The sequence below is a fragment of the Punica granatum genome, chromosome 2 (assembly GCF_007655135.1).
Source record: "Punica granatum isolate Tunisia-2019 chromosome 2, ASM765513v2, whole genome shotgun sequence".
Classification (NCBI taxonomy): domain Eukaryota; kingdom Viridiplantae; phylum Streptophyta; class Magnoliopsida; order Myrtales; family Lythraceae; genus Punica; species Punica granatum.
The window spans coordinates 4,716,207-4,728,083 of record NC_045128.1 but is presented as its reverse complement, the minus strand read 5'-3'; the positions used below and the strand labels follow the sequence as shown (position 1 = coordinate 4,728,083).

The following is an 11,877-nucleotide window of genomic DNA, read 5'->3' as shown; positions in this document are numbered from 1 at the left end:
CTACCGGTCACACGGACGGACCCGTGCATACATGCGCGTTATGCACACCTCATGGCACGAAGCCGCCTTACACACCCAGGATTATAACCATGGGCTCTGATACCAGTTGGATAAATTTTTAAATCTAAAAATGGGCCTAAATTCGGACTCGAGCCCATATGCAACCCAAAAACTTAAGCCAATGGGTTACTGGACCTTTGTCTTTTATAAAGTTTTCACATATTTTCTTTTCAACCGATGTGGGACATTGTATCCTCTCACATCACCATTTTTTCTCCAACACCACCTCCGTTTCTGTGACTTCCCTGATTCCCGCGGCCACTGATATAGTGGATTTCAGCCGGAGCCGAGCGAAGGATTCTCGAGAGAGGAGCTGGAGAGGGTGTGTTTATCTGCGAGTTCTGAGCCACTACATAGAGGCGTCTCTCCTCATGGCCGACGAGGAGGGACTGGAGTTCGTCAGTGCTCATCGTGAGCATTTTCTCCGACCGGGCGAGAACGATTGGTTCCCAATCGGGACCAAGACCCGTGTAGATGCGTCTGTTGATTGCAGCAGGTGACTTCGATTTTCCTATCTGAGCATATTTCAAAGCTTGTTCTTTTACTGAGCCGATGTATTTAGCCATTGATTGGTCCCCTTTCTTTAGGTCTCACCACTGTTGATCAAGAAGATCTTCCTGAGCTGCAGTTTGAGTCAAGAATGCCGTGGCTGAGGAGGTCCAAGCTTCATGGGAAGTCTTGGTAGAGAGGATTGTCACACCTACTTCTTCTATGACCGCTAGCATTACGCAGGTAAGGGCAAAATTATCCCTTGATTGCTAGTTGAGGTACACTGGATTAGATATGACTGCTCCATCTGTTCCAGTAGTTGTTCTTTCTAGTGCCACGACTTTGCCTTCGACGTAATCAAGCAGTCCATAGGTAGTGAGCAATGGAGTCATTACTCCTTTCCAATACAGATAGTTCCTACCGTTGAGTTTGACAGGAATAGTTGGAAAAGATGTGGGAAGGATAATTGAGATTGAAGAAGAAGAGGGCAGAGTAGTAAGGGTTGAGGATGACGAATTTTCAGCCATTTGTGCCGAGAGATAGGTGAGTTAGAAGAGAGAGCGAAAGCAAGACACCTAGTTGGGAGTTACCCGATGATGCTCTGATACCATAAAGGATAGGCACAGATTAGCTAAATCCTCACTATTGAGGTGAGATCAGTGTATTTGATTAAATAGGCATTGTACATGACTATCTAAGGAAGTACATAAATGTGAAATAATTAAATACTTAAAATACAACAAGTATAAATGGAAAATATGATTTGATATTATCCTTTATTAATATGTTTGTTCAACATTTTTTTATTATAATAAGTATGCCAGATAACGACAAGCCAATCACAAGATAACATATTGTGCTCGTTCCTCAAAATATTATTCTCTCAGCTCACATGGTCAAGGGTTGATGGCAAGTAATGTGCATTCAACTCAGAGTCAGTCTCGAGTATGAGCCTCCTATATGATAGTGAATCCAACAAGTGGCCTGCTATTGATAATAATATCGAAAATCAACCGAATCTATTTAATAATGAACTTGCAATTCGATTCATAAAATAAAATTCAGTAATTATTGGGAAATAGGTTATTTTGGTCATCAGCCTTTGACATTTTGGCCACTCTAGTCCTACAACTTTTTTTTTGTTTCCATTCTCATCCTTAACCTTTCCCCTTTTTTGCAACTTTGGTCCTCCCATCACTTTTTTCGTTAGTATATGCTGATGTGGACTTGAAAGCGAATAAGAGGAAGTCACATGTCACAAGTAATTTTTTTTATATTTTTTATAATAAAATTAAATTTTCCAAGGAAAAAAAAAGAAGTTAAGGCCTTTGAAGGAAGGGCCGCCACTAGCAAAGGAGGGAGGGTTGAGGATGCCGGTGACCTCAGATATGGGGTTGGGTTGCCGGCCGACGCCCCTACCCCTCCCTCTCTCTTTAGTCCTTCCCTACACGATTGTACCCGAATGAGTCTCACTTTTTAAATAAATAGAAAATAATTTTCATTTAAAGAAAATATTAAAAATTAAAATTAAATTTCATGTCAGCACCATTAATAGAAAATGTGATGGGAGGACTAAAGTAGCAAAAAGGGAAATATTAAGGATAAGAATGGCAAAAAAAAAGTTTAGGATCAAAGTAGCAAAAGGGTCAAAGATTGAAGACCAATATTTCCTTTTTTCCTAATTTATTATATTATAAAGTATACTGCGTCATATATCCTAACGTTGACATATATTCTTAAATATATCCCAACGTCATTTTTTTACCTGAGTTATCCCAACGTTACTAGTTTGATGTTACCATCTATCTCCAATGGGGATAATTGGTAAAACAAAAATAACAACTTTATGATATCTGAGGTAATAAAAGACGTTGTGATAGATATAAGAATATTTGTCAACATTAAGTTATATAGTGCAATAAACTCTATATTACATATATATGTGTGTGTGAAAATTTTATTATAATTTGGATGTGACATTATGTAGTATTTTAGTTCGAGTGTTTATAATTCGTTTCCAAATATAGTATTTTAGTTTAAGAAGACATGCTTGAGGACTTGGGCTCACGTACACCTGGTACAGGAGACATATGTCCCAGTTCGTGTGCTACGCACGGGGCTGTAGACTTGGAGTGGCAGACCATCCGTGTGCTGACACGTGGGGTGAGCGGAGTAAAATGGAGGCGGATAAAACAGATAGGGTGATCCGTCTTCGATCTTCATGAATCTTGTGAGGTCGCGGGCCCTTGAGAACCCTACACGTAGCACTGCCGCCCATCATACATTCAACAACAATTCCCAATCTTTGGTCTTTGATCGGATTGATCCTTCCTGTTAATAATTTACCTCCTCTTAATAATTTACCAAAAAAAAAAAGATGAGTGAATGAAATTGAAAATATATCACTTTTAAAAAGCGATGAACAATTATTTTAGCAACCCACACACTTCCATTTTTTTGATTGATGGAATCATAAAAATGAGAGTTCGATAGTTAACTTTCCATAAATTTTCATCGAGGCCCTCCTTATGAACATTGGTGAGCCAAGTATGCACTATCGACTCTCATGTTGGCAAACTTTGTTAATGTAAACATTGAAAATGACGGTGTGTTAGATGTGATATGAAATTCTTAGTTTATAATTGTTCGTGCAAATTTCATTTTTTTTCTAACCTTTTTTTGGGTGATTAATTCTATTGTAAAGTTAAAACAATAATAACATTGAAGCTGCACTTATAATTTTCTTTTAATATCCTTAATTCCTTCGTAAAATTACTTTCACATAACTAGTTAATTGATATAAATTTTTTTACTTTTTTCCCCTTTTTTTGTTGCAAAAAAATTATATTTCATAATCTACGAATTCTAATTAATTTAATCATAAGCTAGAAAAGTGTCCCGCTTGTTTCTGTTATGATAGGATATGTACTTGTACTAATTTAAATATATGTATATAAATTATTATCATGTCTTATTTAGTTTAATTATCTAATAAAGAATCCACATTGGCCAAAAAAATAAAGAATGCGCACTTGTGGCCCATATGTTTAATATTTTAATTTTTCTTTTCCGATTGTTATGGAGATTCACTTAAGAATAATAAAGAGATAAAAAAAAAGTCTCGCTATGTATGATTGAATCCGAAACCTCTCGAATTCTAATTAATGGCAAATGCCACTTTAAGACCAATTAAGTGCACAGTAATGCAACTATATTATTTTTATATCTTTCTTCAAGAGTGCAGATTTATGACCGCCTTCTACAACCTTCTTGATGGGTCAATTGACAACGCAAAGTTTGAAGACCAATGCCGAGCTATAATTGGGAACCAGTCGTATACTCTTTTTACATTAGATAAATTGATATACAAGCTGGTGAAGCAGGTTTTTTCTCCGCCTTTTACCTTTCCCTTTGTAGCAATAGTTTCTCCCGGTTTCTGATTTCTGCTCTTACTCCAACTTCAACTCATTGCGACCGATGACATGGAGAATAAGCTTCTTCAGATGTACGAATACGAGAAAGACCGTAAGCGCGTTAAGTTCATCGACTCCGTCTAGTACGAACATGCGAGTGTCTTTCTTCATGACGAGAACATTTACCAAATGAAATTCGTAAGTTCCATCTGTCCCTTGTGGATATTATTTGTGAGATCAAAAGTCTCTGCTCCATTGTCATTCTAGCACACAGATGATTGGAACTCATTCTTCTTCCCCACTTTTCCTTCAGTCATTGGATCCTGCTGGGTTGTCTATTCAGTTGATGGACAATGCCAGTGAAAAGCCTGAGATTTTTGCTGTTTCTATTGAACCAAATTTCGGTGCCTATTTGTTCAACGATTTTCTGCTGGCTGTGCTGGGCAGAAAGGAGCCGAGGGACGTCTATCTTCAGAGCTAATAACCAGCATTACAAACTGAACCATATAATACTCTATCTGATGATCGAGTGTTAAGATCAGGTGCTGGTCGATATGCAGAAACAAATGGAAGTATTCTCGAATGGATGAAAACTCTGCGACATGTGCAGCCTTGGACGACATTCAACTCTTCAATGGCCTCCAATGCAAGGTCGCTTGCATTTCATCAAAGCTACGGCAGGTTCCATCAATTTTAATGATCAAGACTTGTTTGCATTGCTCTCTAACATCCATAAAGTTCTCCCACTGATTGTCTCGAAGCAGATCTCCCACGTTTCGAGAACACTGAAGATTTCTTCTTTCGTCCGAGAAGTAAGCGAAGGGGTATATGGAGGGAGAAGTACTCGTCTCGCAAGCTCGAAAGAGTTCAGCGTTTCCACAGATTTTTATCAGCCGCGGTAGTAGCAGTCTAGTGTTCGCTTTTCAGCAGAAAAAAGAAGGTACATCTTTGAAATATGAATTCCCTCTGCTTGTTTGCGACAAAGGGCCCATAATACTCATGAATGATCGACTGATCATGCTACCAGAACTCTCCGGTGACATCTATGTATGTTACTGCAGGTACTATATTTACTGACGTCGTCAGTCAGATACATGGAGGCTCTATTTAGTACGGTCTTTTACTATGGAGGGGTTTCTCTGAAGCTGACATCCTTATATTTTTACAGTCTCTTCGCTCGCCGTATAGGCTCGATCTTCATAGATGATGATGAATTTGCAGAAGGGATTTAGCTAAAAAATTGCAGCTTCTTCCGCGGTCATCTGGGTATACAAATCTTTTCATGTGTTGGTTAGTGTAAATAGGTTTGTTCTTTAGTTTTTGGTTTCTTGAGAATTTTTATTTCACCAGTCGGAAACAGAGTGGATCTTGTTGTCACACTTACGGTTATTATCAGATGAAATGAAACGCGATATAACATTTTCATCCATTTTCTTTCTTCATTACCAACTTTTTGCCTGGAAATTTCATTAACAATCTATCGTGTGCAAAACCCAGAGTTCTTTCAGATATATATATATATATATATAACTCAGAAATTATTCAAGTTCGTGCCCGAGGTGTATGTGTTCTGGAGGTTCACGAGCGAATAGCAGGCGCCTGTTGGCCCTTTGCTAACAACAAGGAATGGCTGCCTTCCTCCACTACCTTACCATTATTCCGCATAGCGATCAGGTCACAGTTGTATACGTGATCAGTCTGTGTGCCGCCACCACACTTGGTTCATCTAACAGCAATAACCTTGGTTCCTTTAGTATAGCCCTTGCGATGACCACTTGCTGCTTTTGTCCTCCCGAGAGCTGAATTATGAAGGAAAAGAAAGCCAAATCTCTCAGCAAAAACGATAATTAATGTGATCCGCATACCCCAATTTCCGAACACTGAGCCAAGTTGAACATTGTCGTCGCCCATAGCTATAACAATCCAGCAGTCAACAGGCATTGTCTTGCCCTTCATCAGCTCTTCCAGCGCATCCTGCCCGACCCTCTCTGACTGGCTATCGAGGACACTTGTTGCCTCATCCAACAGCAATAACCTTGGTTCCTTTAGCATAGCCCTTGTGGCTTTTATCGAGCTTTTTTTAAACAATAGCCTGAGCATTAGCACAGGCCGATCAACTAGTTTATTTAAAGTGGAACCAATTAAGAAAGAGAAAGCCCGACAACTCACCACCAGCAGTCTTAGGTGTTGCACGCAGGGGGCTGCCTTTATCAGGGAAACCATACCACGGAGGTTCTGTGCTCGACGAGTTTGATTATCGAGAAAACTTAGACCATCTAATGACAGCTTGAGGTGCTTCAGACCGCTCAGGTTCGGAAGATGAGGCAACCAATTATATAACTGCAAAAAAACAATACATATTATGTGAAAACAGTTTAATATACGATCGAGCAAAATGGGACGCGACGCAACAGGAGGGGAGTAGCTATAGAGAGACTAACTGAAGTTAATAGTTGAAATGTGGAGCCAACCATATACCAAGACCGCATGCTAAGGTGAAGGGACTGGAGCTGGCAAATAAAGCAGAAGAGCGGGTGAGAAAGAAGATCGAAATGGTCCAACCGTCGCTTAGTTTGACTGATGATCAGATCAACAAACCGAGGCGCATGCTCGACGTGCACGGCTTCCACCCAACCCGGGTATGTGAATGAGAACAGGTCAGGCGTACGGGGCCGATATCATGATCGACCGCACAGTTTTGCAATGGAATATGTCTATGTATTTCAACCTTGACAGGGGGCCGCTGATATTGACCTCGGTTAAAGAGGTTAAATTGCGAAGGTGCAGTCTCTCAAGGAACTGGCTTGCCAGCAAGAGATGCTCGAGAGAATCATTACTTGTGGGTAAATCACCAAGACAGAGCGATTTCAGTGATCTAAGTTTGGGAAATAGATGGGGCTGAATGGAGGGCAACGCATAGCGGGGATCGTCGTCTATGTTATCTTCTACACAGAAATTCAAGCTCAAGCGCCTCCACTCCCTTCCCTAGGGAGAAGATGAGCCAGGAGTCGATCTCGTGGGAAAAGTTCTTATCCAAGCGAAAGCGAAAGAGAATACGAAAGTGATGTAAAGCAGTCGAGCTCCTACTGCAAGTGCCGACAACTTGGTGGTCCACCAACTTGACATAATCAGACGCTGCTTTGCCGCGTTTGCGAAATATTTCTTTTTCAGCTATGACGAGTGCATGCCGCAACCTTTTCAGCAGAGTCGAAATCCATATCCAAGCCGGGAATGCATGACCAGAGAAACCTCCATCCATGTGCCAAGATGCTAGTTCTCACTGCTTCTTTCATTGGCAAATGTGAAAGAATGTTTTGAGTCAGGATGTCATCTGGCAGCGGGGTCAGCGGATCCTTTTTAATTATAAGAGATAAAAATAAAAATTTGATTACATTATGAAGCATAATAATTAGAAAATCAGTTCATCAACGGTGTATATAATCTATCGAGAAGGCAAATTACAACTGAAGGAAAAGAAAGCCGAATCTCTCAGCAAAAGCGATAATTAATGTGATCCGCATACCCCGACTTCCGAACGCTGAGCCAAGTTGAACATTGTCGTCGCCCATAGCTATAACAATCCAGCAGTCAACAGGCATTCTTCTGCCCTTCATCAGCTCTTCCAGCACATCCTGCACGACCCTCTCCGATAGCTATCGAGGGCACTTGTTGCCTCATCCAACAGCAATAACCTTGGTTCTTTTAGTATAGCCCTTGCGATGGCCACTTGCTGCTTTTGTCCTCCCGAGAGCTGAATTCCTTGGTACCCACCCCGTGGATCATATCCGTCCTGAAGCGCAACTACAGATTCGTGGGGCATGAGCTGCCTCTATAATCCCAGTCTCGGTTATGTGACCAGAGATGCCGTATACAATGTTTTCCCTTAGGGTATCAGCAAACAAGGTCGGCTCTTGGCTAACCAGTGCAATATACTTCCTCGAAGACCTAAGATGATATATTAAGTTTGACAATAGGTCGAACTAGGATAGAGGAACAACTTTCTGTTCAAGTCCATACGCATATATATACAATACATTCTTCCTTTTCATGTACGAGGAAGAAAGACTCAATAAGGAAAGATAGTACAAAAGATGGAAAAGAATGATCTAGAATAAAGAGTACTTGGAAAGATGAAATTGTCATGATCTCATTAAAAATCTTTCCTAAACTATCTGAATCCTCATTACTCCCCCTCAAGTTGGAGCATGAATACTAGTAATGCCCAACTTGCCAAGTAGAAATTGAAAATGATCTCGACCAAGAGCTTTTGTGAAGATATCAGCAACTTGAAACTCGGAAGGAACATGGCGTGTAATGATGGACTTGGTTTGTACATGTTCCCTAATGAAATGGCAATCGATTTTTATGTGTTTTGTCCACTCGTGAAAGACTGGATTTGCGGCTATGTGTAGAGCAGCCATATTATCACAGTACATCGTCATAGCTGATGAAAGAGTCACTCCCATAGAAGAGAGTAAAGATCGTAACCATAATAACTCTGCGGTAGTTGATGCCATGGAACGATATTCTGCCTCTGCCGAAGATCGAGCCACAGTACTCTGCTTCTTCATTTTCCATGATATCGGACACTCACCAAGCATGATAAAGTACCCTGTAAGAGAGCGTCTTGTCATTGGGCAAGCTGCCCAATCAGAGTCACAATAGGCAGTGATAGATAATGAAGACGGTCGTCGCAGCAAGATACCATTTCCTGGGCTTTGTTTTAGATAGCGAAGAACTCGAAGAGCTGCATCCCAATGTGCTTGTTTTGGCCTTTGCATAAATTGGGAAAGGATATGAACTGGGTAGCTCAACTTAGGTCGGGTGATTGTGAGATAAATTAGTCGTCCGACTAGCCTGCGATAACGCGATGGATCTGACAAATCTTCACCCGATTCTGAGATAAGTTTCAGATGTTGTTCCATTGGAAAGGCAGCCGGCCTTGCTCCAAGCATCCCAGTTTCCTGTAGAATATCGAGGGTATACTTCCTTTGGCAGAGAAATAAACAATCAGGTTGTCGAGCCACTTCAATCCCCAAGAAATATTTGAGCTTGCCCAAATCCTTGATGCTAAAGCAATCATCCAAATACTACTTGAATTTGGCACAATGAGTAATATCATTACCGGTCAAAATCAAGTCGTCAACGTAAACCAGTACGACAAGTATAATCCCGTCTTTGTTAAAAATAAATAATGAGTAGTCAACCGAGGATTGAATGAAACCATAAGACTTTAGAGCAATTGAAAACTTTGCAAACCAATTGCGAGACGCTTGCCGTAACCCATACAACGACTTCTGAAGGCAACATACCTTATTACTTCCTGCATGTACTAATCCTGGTGGCAACGTCATATGAACTTCTTCTTCCATATCACCATGCAAAAACGCATTATTCACATCTAGTTGAAATAATTCCCAGTTTTTATAAAGGGCAATAGTGAGCAATACCCGAACACTCACCAGCTTCGCTACTGGAGCAAAAGTCTCATCAAAATCCAGCCCTTCAATTTGTGTATAACCTTTTGCAACTAATCGAGCTTTATAGCATTCGATCGATCCATCAGCCTTCCGTTTTACTTTGTATACCCACTTGCAACCAATTGCTTTCTTTCCTGGCGGCAAATCAGTAATTATCCAGGTCCCATTGCGTTCAAGTGCGGATAATTCTGCATTCATGGCTTCTCTCCAGTGATGATAACGCACTGCTTCTGAATAGTGTCTGGGCTCACAATCTCGATCAAGGACCGACAAGTAGCATCGATAATCATTCGATAATCGAGAGTAATCAAGATATTGTTCAATAGCATAGTACGAACCTGCGGGGATTTTGGAGTCGGCGTGAGCTATAGGTGGAGGGGGTTTGATCGCTGCAAGGCGGCAGTCATAGTCCTTCTGCCACGCTGGAGGTCGACGATTGCGTATCGGTTTCGGTGAGTATCGAACTGCTTCTTTTGGTTCGAAGTTGCCCGAGCACTCCGTGTTTATCAACGGAGATTGTTGGCTTTCGAATCTTAGTGTAAATATGGGGCATTGGTTGAGGGAAACAAACCGACTTGAACCAATGGAGATGTGAGTGAACTGTTTGATATATTTGCCATTGAAGGCATAGTGTTGTTCTGCTTTGCTGTTGGCTAGCTGCTGCTGGGGCAGGTCTTCTTAAATTTTGCTGTTGGCTTTGGATCTCAAACGATCGATGTTAGACTTAAAATTTGAAGAGCACAAGTTCGTTGCCTGGATCAGATGAGACATCCTAATTACAAAATCAACACGAAAACATCTATAAACCAAAAAAAATTGACAAGTTTTGCGTCTAAAACCTTAAAATCCAAAAAACTAGCGGCTTGCACACGGGTTTGGAGATCAATTGCACCTCGTCCTCCTCCTGGATACGGCGGGTCAGAGAGCAGATCTTATCACAGCTTAAGCCTCTCTCTTGTCCACTTTGGTGACAAAGTTCAAGCGACACTCCCTTTTTAGCTCCTCGACTCGCTCTATATACTTGTCCTTCTTTATATAGACGGTGTGAAGCTCGTCTCGTATGAACTTCCATTTCGCATTGAGCTTAGGCTGCAGTTGGGCCAGATCCTCATCGAACTTAGTCTCCTGCGGACTTTAGCTTGCCTGTCAGTTCCATGATCTTCGTATCTGGGTGGATGCAATGCACGCTCTCGCCTCCCTCCCAGCCAGCAGCCCTCGCACAATCTCGGTAGCCCAGCAAGTGCGTGTATTCCTCTTTCAACGAAATGAAGTCAGTAAGAGCCTAGCATGAGACGTCGAGCTCATCTGGAGGGGGGTCCATCTGCATCGAACGTCCCATAGAAAATTAGCACGAGAAACCCATTGCAATAACCCCGTGCTCCTTTTATGATAGTAACATTCAGTTTATAAGAAATTTATTCTTTTAATTGGAAGTCAAAGAAAAAATCGTCCTTTAATTCTTGATTTTGTTTCAATAAGTAAATTTTCTAAAATTGGTCCTCTGTTTTATCTTTTCGTGGCTCCCTCACTCAATGTTTCCTTTCTGCCAATGAATCAATTGATGATACGTTGAACATTGCTATGATTAAGAATTTCTAAACCCTTTTATATGCTTTCCTTTCCTTATCCACTGGCTCCTTTATTTGTTTTGTCCATTTATGGGTATAACGATATATGAGTTAATTATTATGTTTATCTAGAAGTTTTTTTAAAAAAATTTAGTTTTGATTTCCATAAATCTCTCCTTTATTATTTGATTTGCAACTGAAAAGCTTATAAATATCTACTTTGAAATCTCATAGACTTTCAAATAAATATCCAAAATCTGATTTTAACTGCCACAATATCTCTTTCAGTAATTGCAATCAATTCACTGGTCAAATTATTTTAATTGAGAGAAAATTGTCCTTATACACACAAGTCCAACCTAAACAATAGTTCATCAAATTATTAACAAATTTTGTGTTTTAGTAAAGAAAGAGAAGCATCTGATTTCACTAACAGAGAGATAAGGCATACAGACAATTTTATCAAATGTATGACAACAGCTTGTCTTGTTAAAGGTATGAATTCTGTTTTTATTACAACCGTGTATAATTATCTTGCAGAGACTCGCATGATTTCAATTTTTTTGGCATATAGATACAGAAACTGTGCAGACTTTAGATTCCCCGGTGATTCATTATTTTGAATTCATAGTCGGTCTTTTACATTGAATTGTTACTTCTACTAGATTCTGAATCTCAAGGAACCGAACGAATATATCAAGGGACAAGCCCAGGATAGTTGGGAAAGCTGAAATCACTAACTTTCCATAAATTACAAACCTTGTTGGAGAGAGATCGGAAACGCTGGCGCTCGACGCTGGTGAAGCTGCTGTGGGAGCTGTTGAGCCTGAATTTGGAGTCAGCTGACATTCTATTCCTTCCTCCTTT

At 40.4% G+C, this 11,877-nt stretch overlaps 1 long non-coding RNA gene across 2 annotated transcripts; it reads right to left on the bottom strand.

Moving 5' to 3' along the window:
• Positions 1–5,381: 5,381 nt before the first annotated feature.
• On the bottom strand, positions 5,382–6,971 carry LOC116194849. 2 transcript variants are annotated; one of them, XR_004154538.1, is made up of 4 exons: positions 6,561–6,971; positions 6,404–6,472; positions 6,132–6,302; positions 5,382–6,054 (listed from the first exon to the last, which is right to left on the bottom strand). It is a non-coding gene; the product is annotated as an uncharacterized LOC116194849 (long non-coding RNA). The 2 variants fall into 2 exon arrangements; XR_004154539.1 differs by having other exon boundaries at positions 5,382–6,036.
• Between the last annotated feature and the right edge of the window lie 4,906 nt (positions 6,972–11,877).